The sequence below is a fragment of the Glycine max genome, chromosome 20 (genome assembly GCF_000004515.6).
Source record: "Glycine max cultivar Williams 82 chromosome 20, Glycine_max_v4.0, whole genome shotgun sequence".
Taxonomy (NCBI): domain Eukaryota; kingdom Viridiplantae; phylum Streptophyta; class Magnoliopsida; order Fabales; family Fabaceae; genus Glycine; species Glycine max.
The window spans coordinates 20,791,031-20,806,038 of NC_038256.2; positions in this window are offsets into that span (position 1 = coordinate 20,791,031).

Genomic DNA, 15,008 nt, shown 5'->3' on the forward strand with positions numbered 1-15,008 from the left:
TGGAGCCCTAAATACAAGGCCCAAAAATAATGAAACCTTAATCTAATATTTACAAAGATAAGTGGGCTCGTACTTAGCCCATGGGCCCGAAATCTATCCTAAGGCTCATGAGAATCCTATGGCCTTCTCTTGCATCTTTTGCCCAATCTTCTTGGAGTCTTCTATCCAATGCCCTTGGGGGGTAGGATTGCATCATTCCCTCCCCCTTGAAAAGGATTTGACCTCAAATCCAAGGGTTCTTGAAACTCATGGATTCTTTCCTCAACACCTGTAAAAAGAATAAAAACATATGTATGAGTGATGTTGGGTATGTTAGAGTACGGTAAGGACTGAAAACCCCTTTCCTGGCCATCTTCCCGTGAGAGAATATAGTTCCTCACCCACTCAATGAGTGGTGCTACAAGTATAGAAAAATATGGGACAAACCTTTTGTAAAAGTTTGCTAAGATATTGAAGCCCCAAATTTCCCTTATACTTGGTGGAGTAGGCCACTCAAGAATGACCTTTATTCTCTTAGGGTCCATGGGAAGCCCTTGATCACTATTTAATAATTTAAGGAAAGTAATGGAATAAAACATACCTTTTTCTTTATTTTCATGTTGATTATTCCTACAAAAAATTACGACAAACCTAAGGTGTCCCACATGAGCACCTAGGTTTGCATTGAAACAAAAAATAAGAACAAACCTACCTAATGAGTCCCTATGTACACAAACCATGAATATGTTGGGTGCATGAGTGATTTTACAAAAGAGTGTTGCACCACTCAACATATTCATCATACCACCTATCATAGGGATTTGGTGCCTAATAATACCTATTTTAGGCACCAACAAAGCACGAGGATTTAAGCTCTTGCGAACCAAACCCTCATCCAACAACTCCTTTACTTGAGGAATAACCTCAAGCTCAAGAGGTATGGCGGTGCTAAGGGATGTTTCCCTTGATAGGAGAAGGTAGAAAGATTGTTTAAGAATGAGTGCTATTTTAATATCACATTTTGTTGCAAAATGATTTTCCTTGTTAACAATCTTCTTGGAGGAATCCTTTTCCTCCTTTTCCTTCCCCTTGGCCTTTGAACACAAGGCCTTACTATCCTTCTTTTTCTTTTGTTTTTCTAGTTTTTCTTCCTCATCCCTCTTATCTTTCATAGTTAGTTGATCTTTGGCCACCTGTGAAGGTGTTTGAGGATGCAACACAAATTTAGTGCCAAGATGGGTGAGGGTAATTTCATTAGTTAGGCCATTGTAAATGATCTTCCTATCAAATTGCCATGGCCTTCCTAAAAGAATATGTCCTGCCTCCATGGGAACTATATCACAATTAACTTCATCCTTATATGTCCCAATGGAGAAAGGTACCTTCACTTGTTGGTTAACTATCATTTCCCCTTGCTCATTGAGCCATTGAAGTTTATAAGGTTTTGGGTGGGAAATGATAGTGAGGTTCAACTTGGAAACTAATCTTGTGCTACAACAATTGCAACAAGATCCACTATCCACAATGAGAGAACAAGTTTTATCTAAAATTTTGCATCTTGTATGAAAGATGTTCTCTCTTTGGGATTGAGATAGATCACAAGATTGACCTCCAAGGAGCCTTCTAACCATTAAGAGGTCACCTTCTTCATGGGGGTAGACTTCCTCACTAGACTCTTTACCCCTTACTTCATCTTCACTTCCACTAGAGGAAGGGCAAGAAGTAGTCTCCTCTTGACTACTATAAATGTCTTGACCCCTCATGATCATGGTTTTCTTTGTGGGGCATTGAGAGGCAATGTGACCTCTCCCAAGACATTTGAAGCATTTAATGTTGCTAGTCCTTTCTTGGGAACTAGTCTTAGGGGTGTATTTCTCTATGGTCTTACCCTTATCTTCCTTGGGTTTTGAAGGTGCAGCCCCTAAAATTCCATGGGCTTGGTCCTTCCTTGGATAAGAGTAAGAGCCATAAGATTTTGAAGTAGGCTTTCTTTTAAGTTGTTGCTCCACTCTTATACAAAGTTGGACTAACTCATCTAGGTCCCTATATGGAAGGAGTTCAACCTTGTCCCTCACTTCCATATTAAGCCCACTAAGGAACCTAGCTATGCTTGTTCTTTCCTCCTCCCTAAGTCCAGCTCTTAAAAGGAGTAGTTCCATTTGTTGTCTATATTCTTCAACACTCATACTCCCTTGTCTAAGCCTTTGGAGCTTGTCCATAAGCTCCCTTTCATAGTAGGAGGGAATGTGCCTCTTCCTAAGGGCACTCTTAAGATCATTCCAATACTCTACTGGAGGATCCCCATGAATCCTTCGTTCTTTAACAAGGGAAGTCCACCAATAGAGGGCATACCCTTGAAAGCTAAGGGTAGCCAATGGAACTTTTCTCTCTTCGCTAATATGATGGCAAGCAAAGAGTTGTTCAACCTTCATTTCCCAATCTAAGTAGGCCTCAACATTATCTTTTCCGTGGAAATATGGGAGGCTAATGTTAACCTCTTGAGGCCTTCTATCCTTTTCTCTTCTTTGGGAGTGATGTTTAGTGTGTGAACTATGACGCCCTCTATAATAGTCGCTAAGTTCTTCACTTAAACTGTTGCAAGAGTCATGACTACTATAGGAGGCATGTTTTTCTCTTTTCATTTCTTTCATTATTTTTCTTCTTTCTTCCTCTCTTATTTTCTCTCTTTCATCTTGACTTATTTCTTCCACTCTTTTTTTACCTTTTTCTTTTCTCTCTTGTTTTTCTTTCCACAACTTAAGGGATCTCAGCTCATCTAATATCTTATACAAGGGGTCCTTAGGAGTAGAACCCTCACCATTAACACTAGATGAAGAATGAAGACTCATGTTGGTTCCTAAGTTATGGTTCTTTCTTGTTGGGGGTTTGAAAACAAAAGGTAAAAGAAATTATGGTTGAAACTAGCCAAAATAAACACTAAAATAGGTGTGAAAGATAAGGTAAAAACTAATTGGTAAAAGGCAAGCTATCTAGGTGGTTTGACAATGAAGGGTAAAAGAAATAAGCTATGAAAGTAAGCAAGAAATTAAAGTGCAAGAAATGCAAACTAGGCGGATCCTAAGAGTGTTTGGATGACCTCATTTAAGGTTCCCAACAAAACACTCACTATCCTAAGGGAAAATTGCCTAAAATTATTACACACAAATGGAAGTAGGATGACCTAGCGGAGGCTCCCAACTTACTTCCAATGAAAGGCCTTTTTGTTACAAAATTTGAAAGCAAAGCAAATTGCCAATTACAAAATTACAAAGAAAAAAAAAGGTCCTCAATTGTGGTGGCTATTCTCTCTTTAGTGTTTCACTCAATTTGGAGTGCTTCTTAGTCCAATAGCTCTTAAGGTGGTTGGCCCCTTTCTTCTTGACTCAAATTCTTCAAGATATGGCACCAATCCTCCTTTCCAATTCCCTATATGGCAACTCACAACCAAGGAAACAAAGAGACAAGCAATAACCAAAGACCAAAAAAAAAATGAAATGAAAGCTAAACCAATAGAGTTTTAACAAGACAATTTTCCAAGGATTATTCAACAATTAAAGCAATGAAAAGCACAAAAAAGCAAGCTAGGACTCAAAGAGAAACCTAGAATGACTCTAGAGTAGAGTAGAAAAACTCTAAAAAAAAAGACTCAAGAAACCTCTAGTTTTGGCACTTGTTTTCACAATAATTTTCAATTGAAATTTCAGAACTAGGATTGGTATAAAATAGGCACCAATTATAGAACAAATTTTTGAGCCAAAACAACAAGCACACTTCCCTTTCACTTTTTTTTTCCTGGACACTGATTTTTCTGCCAACTTGTGTGATTTTTCTTATTTTTTCCTTTAATCCAAATCGCTTGGTTCTTTTTTTATAATTTTTTTCCAGATGTCTAGAAAATTCAGTAAAAATTTCAGCTCAAAAAACATAGTGATAAATTCCCAGTAATTTATACAAGTTCGTATGTTCAAGCTGCCAGCACCAGCGATTTCAACCTAGAAATCAAGAGTAGTGTTTATGTTGCTTAAGGCTTGGATAGTTACAATTTGTGTTTGCTTATGCTCAATTATCTTGAATAACACAATTCAAGAGAGCTTAAGACTTATATGATTCACAAATCCAGCCACAACTCAGCACCACAACTCAACTTCATCATAGGCATCATGTAGGAATCTTAGAAAACAAAAAAGAGTTCAACAACAAGACTACTTCTAGGAATTGATTTAGAACATGTTATGAACTAAATAACATGCATGAATTAGACTCAAAATTCAAAAGATAGGCTAAGAATGACAAGAATACATGAACAAATGTATCTAGAATTCAATCAACAAAATAAAAATTCAACACAAACTTAGAACATAATGTGACAATTACTATGACTAAACATGACTCTAAGACAACATGGATTAAGTGATTTACACTTAGATTTTTGTGTTTTTTTTTAATCAATATTTTGGAAGAACATTTAGATCTAAGGTTCAGCACAAGAATATTATGAATGAAAAATGATAGAACCTAAAATCAACACAAAAACAAGACTCAAGAGTAGATCTACAAAATTTGAACCATAGAAATGCAAGAACAAGTGTAGATCTTAGATTTAATCGGTTTATTTTTTTGAATCTACTCTAAACAGCACCAAACCACAAGACAATGGAGGATATACATGGAGAACAAGATGAAGAACAAGGAATTAAAGAGAATTCACCGAACAAAAAGATAGAGGAAGCAAAAGAACATCACCTAGATGAAGATGCTCTTGATACCACATGATGCAAGCTCCATTGGAGCTTGTAGGCCAAGGATCTTCTTCATCAATGGATTCCTTTGCTTCTTGGAAGATGAATGGCAGCGGAATGGAGAAAGGGAGAGAGAGAGGAGACGCCACTTCAAGGAGAAGATGAGTCTAGAAGAAGCTCACCACCATAGGAGGCCATGGATAAGAGCTTGGAGGAAGAATGAGATGAATGAAGGGAGAGGGAGAGAAGAGCACGAAATTTTGTGCTCTAAATGAGCTTTGAAATCTGAAGTTTAATATTCAAATCATCAAAGTTGAAAAAAATGCACACACATGACCTCTATTTATAGCCTAAGTGTCACACAAAATTGGAGGGAAATTCAAATTTCACTTGAATTTGAAATTGAATTTGTGGAGCCAAACTTTGGAGCCAAAATTTCACTAATTATGATTAGTGAATTTTAGTTATGGTTCAGCCCACTAATCCAAGATCAATTCCAAGATTCTCCACTAAGTGTGCTTAGGTCTCATGAGGCATGAAAAGCATGAAGGACATGCACAAAGTGTGACTATATGATTTGGCAATGGGGTGTAGTAAGCAAATGCTCACCTCCCCTTCAAAAATTTAATTGGATTGGACTTCTACCAATTCAATTAAATTTATTTCCAACCACACACATCAAATATCCACTTATTGCATGTGAAATTACAAAACTACCCCTAATACAAAACTAGTCTAGGTGCCCTAAAATACAAGGACTGAAAAATCCTATATTTCTAGGGTACCCTACCTACATTATGGGGCCCTAAATACAAGGCCCAAAAATAATGAAACCTTAATCTAATATTTACAAAGATAAGTGGGCTCGTACTTAGCCCATGGGCCCGAAATCTACCCTAAGGCTCATGAGAATCCTAGGGCCTTCTCTTGCATCTTTTGCCCAATCTTCTTGGAGTCTTCTATCCAATGCCCTTGGGGGGTAGGATTGCATCACTTTGGCTCGGAGGGGGTAGCAAAGGATAGACTAGTGTTTGGGATATTGAAACATGGCCATGTGTCATTTCAAATCTTGACTAGATCCTCTCTGTAGTTTGGATTTTGAGACAAAACCTTAATAACACGCTTCCGATTGTTATTTATTATTTTTTTTCCTTTTTTTTTCAACCCTAATTTTTGTTATGCCGCCTTTTCGGGTTTTCAACCTAACGAGTGAGAAATTCGGATCTGCCCCTAGGTTTGCTGAAGGCTCATGCACGGTGCTTCTCATTGCCCCAGTGTAGGGCTCTGAGGCATCCATTTGTTTTTTTTTTTGTTATGACCTTGTAACAAGGCAAGATGAAAGAAACTGTGCAGATTCTTGAAAATGAATTTTCAAGGATAAGAAACATGTAAAAGATTTTCAATTGGTAGATTAAGTCAAATGACTCCTATTTTTTATAAGCTCACATTTCTCTCAAAAAGACAAATTTTAAGAACGATCAAATGAGGTCACATGAATGTCTGTACATCATTTGAAACACAGTCAATCAAACATGTTTTTTTTTTACTTTTTACTTTACTCATCATTTACGGCACCCTCACCAAACGTGTAGAACGAGCAATTTATGATTGAACATACTTGGGGAGTCAAACTCAAGAGCGCAGGTCGCTTGAGCAAACAACGACTTACACTCACATTCCAGTGAAAGTTAATAAGCAAAGATGTAATTGTGAGAGAATGGGAAACAAGGATGTCAAATTTATCCATATTATTAGCATTGTAATTGTGGTTTGCAATAATGGCATAAACTTGAAAATCCTACTGAGTCACTGGAGACATCTAACAACAACCTTCAACATGGGTTCCTTCCTCATTCTCCTTCTCTCCATTTGCCCCAGGCTTTTTATTTGTCAAAGCGAGACAATCAAATTTGCTTCTCCTCAGACCCACTTCAATCTTTTCATCGGCGAACACTAAATCGGCAAATCTTGAAGGCATATAATCCACCATCTTTTCATAGTAGGACACCGATAATGAGTCTACTATCATCGTTATCAACTCCCCCTTGGGGGCGCTACTTGAGTTGCCATATCCTTCCACCTTTGGGCATACCTTTTGAAAGACTCGTGCTCCCTTTTGCACAAGTTCTGTAGTTGCATCCTATCTGGAACCATATCGAAATGTTACTAATATTGCCTAATGCAGGCAACCATTAGGTCTTTGCAAGAATGGACTCGGGACAGTTTCAGATTAGTGTACCAGGTGACAGCTACCCCAGTAAGACTTTCCTGGAAGAAATGCATCAACAAAATTTCATCTTTTGTGTATGCCCCCATTTTCCTGTAGTACATCTTCAGATGGTTCTTGGGGCATGTAGTCCCCTTGTACTTATTAAAGTCGGGCACCTTGAACTTCGGAGGGATGGTGATGTCAGGCACTAAGCACAAGTCCGCCAAGGCATAACTTTCACTTCCTTCAATGGCTCCAAGCCTTTCCTCTATATGATCCAACCTTCTCTTCTCTGCCATAGCAAGAGGGATTCCTCCTGCCACAAAAAGCAAGGGTTGTGGTTGTGGGAGAAACGGAGGGCATATTTGAGGTGAGGCTTGAAGTCGGCTAGATTGTGGTGGGGTATTTCATGTGTCTCCCCCATGAGTTGAGGGACAAATGCATGATCAGATTGAGGTTCTTAGTTCTCGATGAGTATGGGAGTGAAGTTATTGACATTCTTATCGGGAGTGCGCGCCACATTGGGTGGTGCAAAGTTGGGAGCCAAGTCATATGGTGGGAAGGAATGCTTGTTTTGAACTTGCACAAAATGGGGGCCGCCCGTACTTCCCAATTCTTTGCCTGTCTGCCCTACCATATCTGAGATGGCATGATTTATTTGGTTGAGGCTAGATGGGGGAGTCAAGTCCACCTCAGCAATGGCACTGGTAGCGGCAATTGCAGCTGCATTGACCTCCATTATCTTCTTCATGCTCATCATGGCCTCCATCATTGTGGCCATTTGCTCTTTAATGGCCTCCAAGTCGACCTTTACCCGATCTTGCACCTTGTCTACTTCACCCATTACTCTAGCTCTAGCATGTGTTCAGTAAGGGTGTCGTAAAGTGCATTCTTTCCTTTTGATAACAATGATTACAGTTCGGTTTTAAAGGAAAGAATGCAATGAGCAATGCAACCAATGAAAAGCATGGATGTATGCGAATGATGAATTTTTGAAGTATTGGAAATTTTACATAGGACACAGGGTCGAGTCAAATCAGACGACATTGTTTATTACATCTTGTCAGAGTCAAAGTGAAACTGGAAGTAACAGGGACATCCACAGTCCTAATTTTGTAAATCACAGGTTGGCAGTAGACAAAGGAGCGATGTAACTCAATTCATCTTTTGCCCCAATTTTGGCAAGCCGGTTACTTCCATACTTGACCTTGACTTGATGAACCTTTTCTTAAAAGCATGTGCTTGGTTCAACACCGTAATCTGAGGGGAAAAAAATTTGATTGGCAATACTTCCTCAATCATAGAGATGAATGACTAGGGCATACTAAAGATATGCATGGAAAATGAGATTGAGATGCCCGAAGAACCATCATTTTCCTAGTGAACCATGCATTAGGTTTCACATGATTTTCACTCTTTTTTTTTTAAAACGGGCGTATAATCCCAACATGGTAGGTTTACAACCATCATCATGGTACCCAACACATGTAACTAAGAAAGTGGTCTGACTTTTTTTTGTTCTCTTTTGATTTATTTTTTTTGTAAAGGAAAATGCAAGGGTCATGCATGAGTGAACATGACATGCAAATGATGAAAATAGAATGTATGCAGTATTCAAAACAAAAGAGCATGCTAAATGTAGATGTGTGGTAATGCAATGACTTATGCAAATGCAATGCACGAATATGATGAACGAAAAACGTGGGAATGATATGTCCATTGCAATGTCATGAAGAGATGCTTATGTGGTGTATGATACAAATGTATTTTACAGACACGAGAACCTGGAAAATTATTTCTTCTTACTTGCAACATTTGGCAGTACAGTACCCCATGTATGCTCTTAAAAAAGCGATATGGACCTTCCGACTTACCGTTACAAAATGACGGTACCAAAATACAACGCATGCATGATGACACAATGCGGACATAAACGCACAAAAGCGCATGGTTTAGTGCAACAGGGGGACACACAAGCATGGCAACATCATAAAAAACAATCATACAATAGAGATGCACATGACATTTAGAAGGTATGCATAGTAGTGTTAAGGAAAACAAAACACCAAACGTGTTTGCTTCGTGCCCCTATTTTAGGAACCTAAACTGGTGGAACTAAAAGGCTTTTAGTGCTAACTCCCAAGGTGGTTATATCTCTCAATGGTTTCTAGAGATATCATTCCCTTTGACATCAATGTTATGGCGGTAGGGACTACCAGCGACAACATATCATCAAAGTTAAAAACTCTAGATGAGGTTTCACTGTCATCAAGCAAGTCGGGGACTTAGCATGATCACAAATTCAGCTCTACTTCCTATGTTCCCACGGACCTGGGTATAGGGCCCTTTTTCAACTCATGTTGTGTGCAAAAATTATGGGTGTTTGTGTGCATCAAATGAATAAATATCTATCTCATGCCTACATTTAAAAACACACTAAAAGCATCAAAGAGTTATAGAACATTAGAGAAATAAAGGGAAACTGACAAAAAGGGGAAGTCATGATATTGCACAAGATTAGAAGGCCTAACTCTCTAAAACCGTCCCCAGTGGAGTCAAGGGTGTGTCTTCCATCAAAGGGAAACGCGTGGAGTCGCCACCAATGTTTATTCGAGGAAAACGTTAGAAAAATCAGAAATACGATGGTCTACGTATTTTGAAAATTAGGGTTCGGGAGTTGTTTTTACGCATGGGCAAGGTATTAGCACCTCACGCGTCCATCACAAGGGATGGCAGTCTCTAATCAAGTGTGCAAATCCGGACTTCAAAATTATGTATTTTTCCTTTTTATGCTTTTTTATGTATTTTCTTTCTTTTTTATGTTTTTTACTTTTTTGTGGTCAACAAGGGTGTTTCCCTTGCTCCTACGTATTCCTCAATTGTGATGAAGAAATTAGACCTACGTAGTTCTTTAAGAACTAAATGTTGGTTAAGTTGTTTTATCTTTTTTTAAAGATTGATTTTTGTTGCGAACAAAAGTCGTTGAAGGTGTTGGACCTTTAAATGATCTTGTGATTTTTGAAAAGAGAGAATCGTTAAGGCGCCAGACCCTTTTGAACGATCTCTTGATTTTTGAATGGAGGGGAGAACCGTTAAGGTGTTGGACCTTGAACGTTTTCAAATGACCTTTTTGCAAGCAAAATTTTTATTTGCGAGTTGATTTTAGCCTTAGTTTCACTTGGTTATTTCTCAACTCATTTATAGAGAACTTTCAAAGTAAATGTCCGGTTGAAACTCGCCCTTTTAATGATCAACCGAGGTTACAGCACAAACGATCAGTTGAATTTTATTTTAAAGGCGGTTAAATGAGATTACAATGCAAACGATCAGTCATAATTCATTTTAACATTGATTAAGTGAGGTTACGGCTTAAACGATTGGTCGAAATTCACTTAAAACGAAGAAAAAGAATATCGAAAGTAGACAAGATGAAGATGAAAACATACAAAGCAAGAATGGACCCCTAAGGGTTCATAGAATGTACTCAAAGCTTCAAAATTGAAAACTAACTGGTTGAAGATCGACGAACGATGAAGAACGTTCAGGGAATTGATCACGGAAAAGTCATAGAAGCCTTACGGAAGCGTCTCGACTTGGATTTTCTTCTTCTTTCAACTTCTTTTCACTAATTTTAAGTGAAATATGCTTGCCCAGGGTGCTGAACCCTTCCCTTCAGCCTCCCATGCCCTTTTTAGCCAAAATAGGGGAGGAGGTTGCTGCCCAACTCACCTAGGCCAGCTTAGCTCGCCCAGGTGAGCTGGTAGCTTCAACCAGAAGCAACATGCTCGCCCAGGTGAGCTGTTGCTTCCTCTAGAAGGTTCCTAACGGGCCTAGATGGGCCTAGGGCTAGGTACACCCCCCTAAATTGATCAGTTCACCCTCATTTTGTGTTTTTTGGATGATCTCCTTTCGATACATTGCGAAACTTTACAGATTACACGGCGATGAGTGTTTAGCATCTCAATTTGGTCAGCCAAAGTCCGTATGTTGACAAGTAATTGTCCCCAGACGAAATTTGGGTATGACAATGTCTTAAACATAACATACATGTAAATTTCAACAAAAGTCAAATACAAGTTTCCTAGATAGGAATCATCAATTATCAATCACTTGAAAATTTCTAAATCCCGGTCTTCTTTATTATTTTCACTACTATTACAATTTTAGATTTCATTTCTGAAAATTCAAATCCCAAACATAACCACCCAAGAAACTCTTATTGTCTCTACTAAGAGGCTTTTTCTAATCAACCCATCGCAACACTATTCTTCAAAAGGCTACTTTTGGTTTTCTATAGCCACACACTAAACTCCTTTGCTATGGCAACCCCTATAGCAGGCAGGGGCAACCACATTGTAACTACAATTTAAAACAACGACCATTTGGAATATGGAAAATTTGGGTGAATTCTTCTCTAACCTATTTTTTCCTTCTTTTTCTCCCCCAAAATTGGTGCCCCATTTCCACACAAATTAATCAAATTAGGTCATCAAAAGAATCTACAAGACTAGATGCTTGGCATGAATTGGTCAACCTAACAAGCAAAAGAATCTACAACCTAACCTAACAATCAAGCATAGATGCTTGGCATGAATTACATGACTAACATGAACAATTTCAACTCAAATGAACCAAAATTAACTAGAAAATCCAAAAAGGTCAAAATTTTATAACTCAACTAAAAATACGACTCAGATGGCAAGAAAGATCTAGACTGCAGCCCGAGTTCATGTACATGATTTGTAGCTAAGTTTGATCTGATTGAGATGCAAAAATTCAGAAATTGGAGACATAAATCAAAGTGATATGTCAAAAAAATGACGAATAAGGATTTAAAAGAAATGCAAAGAGAAGTGAAGTGCCACAACACATACCATTTAGGATCTGATTAGAGCCTGCAACAACAAACACGTGAGTGAGTATTTGCCAACAAAGAACACCAACTTGTTTCTCCAAAGCAAACACAACAACACGAACAAAAAGATGAAGAAGGTGTGTTTAATACCCCACGTTAGTATATTTGGAATTCAATTAATAAATTACTGATATTTTAGTGATACTAATTTTAAATTGTTTTATCATCATTTAATGTTAAATTCAAAACTGAATATTAATAAAAAAATTAAAATTATTAAGTAGTTAATTAAAATTAAATAATATTAATTTAATATGATATATAAATTCATAATACATGTGTTAAAAAAGAAAAAAAAAACATACATGATTATACAAACAAAATTATGCATCTCACATTTCAAATGAAGATTCAAATTTGCTAAAAAGTATTCAATATTGGTTATAATTCTTTTAATTAGTATATTTTAAATTTTATTATACGAATTTAATTTGAGTATACCAAAAGTGTAAAAAAATTATATTTTATCTATTTTTTTTAATGAGATAAACTATCAAAACTATTAAATTTTATGATAATTACTTTAAAATTCATAGATAGAATGATTTTTAATTTTTTGATGATGTAAAAAAATCATTAGAACTACATCAAAATTAAGGTCATATAATAAATATCTCTTATTTTGGTTTTCTTAACTAATTATGAATGTATTTTTTTTAAAAAAATAAATATAATTAAGAATTAAAAAAATATCAATTTAGATATGTTACAAGTAATACAAATAATTTTAAACATTTAAATTGTAATTTACAGATTATCACTATAATATAAATTATCATTAAAACAAGTTACACATAAATAGAATAATGTCAAAATTATAAACTTATCTATCTAAACTTCACATGAATCATTAAGATTTGACTAATCAAAACTTTAACTTTACCAAAGTCGTTGATTTGATTTTGCTTAGCTTTGACATGTTGAATCATTAGATTGAATATTTAATTTCAGAGTATCCGTTGACACAATTCAATATGCTCCACCATCAATGGAGATTATAATTAATTTTCTAAAAAAATTATTTACTATAATTTTAACATTTGTATTTTTTTAAAACAATTGATTATATTTATAATTATAATATATGTATATTAATAATTTACACACAAATGTATTATTTTGACTTCTTAAGAATCTATATCTATTATTATTATTATTTTAAAATTTAGAGAATATTAATAAAATAAGAGATAACATAATATTAATTTTAAAATTATTTTTTCAAAAATAATTATTTACTTTTAGAATATTTACTTTTATAAATTATTAATTTATTAATTATTTAATATATGTATATTAATAATTTATACACAAATATATTATCATGACTTCCTAATGATTTATATTTTATCTCATGTGTTATTACTTGGAAAATTAAAATTTTAAAAATATCTTATTTTATATATTGTGCTTCAAAAGAAATTAAACGAGACCATTACTTAATGTATAATATCTCCCATTCATAATTTGATTTCTTTAGTAATAGAATGTGAAATTAATTTAAATCAATTTCATATCAGTTTTTTTTTAACTGAAAATTTTATTGAAAATGAAAAAGTCACAATGAGTAACCTAATCGTACAATAAACAGAACAAATAGGTGTTGAATTATTGAATCCAATGACATTCATTCATAAATATTCTTTAACCATTCAAATGAATTGTTCAAAAGTCAAAGGATGGAAAAGAAAGGCCACCAATACAATCACTGAATTAGGACCAAAACATAAATCAGGACTACTCTAATCTACTTAAATAGCTTCATGATTAATTTGAAAATAAAAGCTTCTAATAACATTTTTCAGGCATTTAGCCTGGCATTCACCATTCTCAGAAGATTTTTAATTCCAGAATCCAGTTGGGCTCTCATTTGAGGGGAAAGTGTATGCCCTGAAGTCTCCATGGTTGATGCCATCATCTCCAACCTCTGCTTCATAAACTCAAGAGAAGGAGGTGTCTCACTAGGCATTTCGATAGTCAAAGTTTGTTGGGTAGGGGTGACACCAGGCATGGTCATAGAACTAGTTGGCTGGATTGGGATCAAACCAGGCATTTCCATAGGCTCAATTGGTTGAATATGGGTCACGCAAGGAATTTCCATAGATTGGTCAATTGGTTGGATATGGGTCACACTAGGCGCTGCCATAGACTCAGTTGGTTGGGTAAGGGTCACGCCAAATATTTTCATTGACCTAGTTGGTTGGTTTGGGGTCACACCAAGCATTGCCATTGACTCAGTTGGCTTTGTAGGGGTTGCCATAAAATTGGTTGGCTGAGTCGAGGTCTTCTGGAATCTATTGCTACCCTGCTTAGCTTTTGAATCAGTTCTATGTTTCCTCAAATTCCTATGCCTTCTTTGAAGGAACAAATGGCCCAATTAGTAATTTATGAAAATCAATTAAAATAACAAGGCCATGTTATAGTGTATTAAAACATGTTACACATTAGCCAAACAATTCACAAACATTCAACACATTATAAGACAATAGAATTGTTAAATGAGATTGGGATGGATGCCCAAAATAATCTCACTCAGAAATTTTACATTGGAAGGTATACGTTGTGTGGGAAAGTGATTCTAAATGTAAACCAAACACAGTCCATAAAAAAGTAGAAAACTAGATTTCCATCTAGAATACAACTATTATTTGAAAAATTCACAATCGCCACAATGAACATAAGAAAGTGCATAAATGTTTTTGTTAGGGCTTTTTCAGTCACGATGGTGTTTTCAATCGCTATGGTTTAGTCATTTTGTTCTCATCAATAGATTTGAGATCTTCAGTTCCCATAGTCGAAACCACATCCATTAATTGTTGCCTTCTAAAAATCTATCTAACACAATGCATGCATAACAAAGACACAACCCGAATTAGCAGACAACTTGCATAGAAAAAAAATGAAGGGAAAAATATTAAATTAATAAACATTTTGAATGGCTTCCAGATAACAAAAACTTTCTTACCAGATTCCTTTATGATTCAATTCTAGAAGCCTGCACAATAGAGAAAACTTTACTTACTCAAATTCTCAGTGAAGGAATGGAAAGGTATATATAATCAATTCAAGAGCTGACAATGACACCCATTAATCACAAAAATACATAACGATCTAGAAAGAATTAAAATATATAAAAATATTAATTTTAATATTTCAAATAAAACAA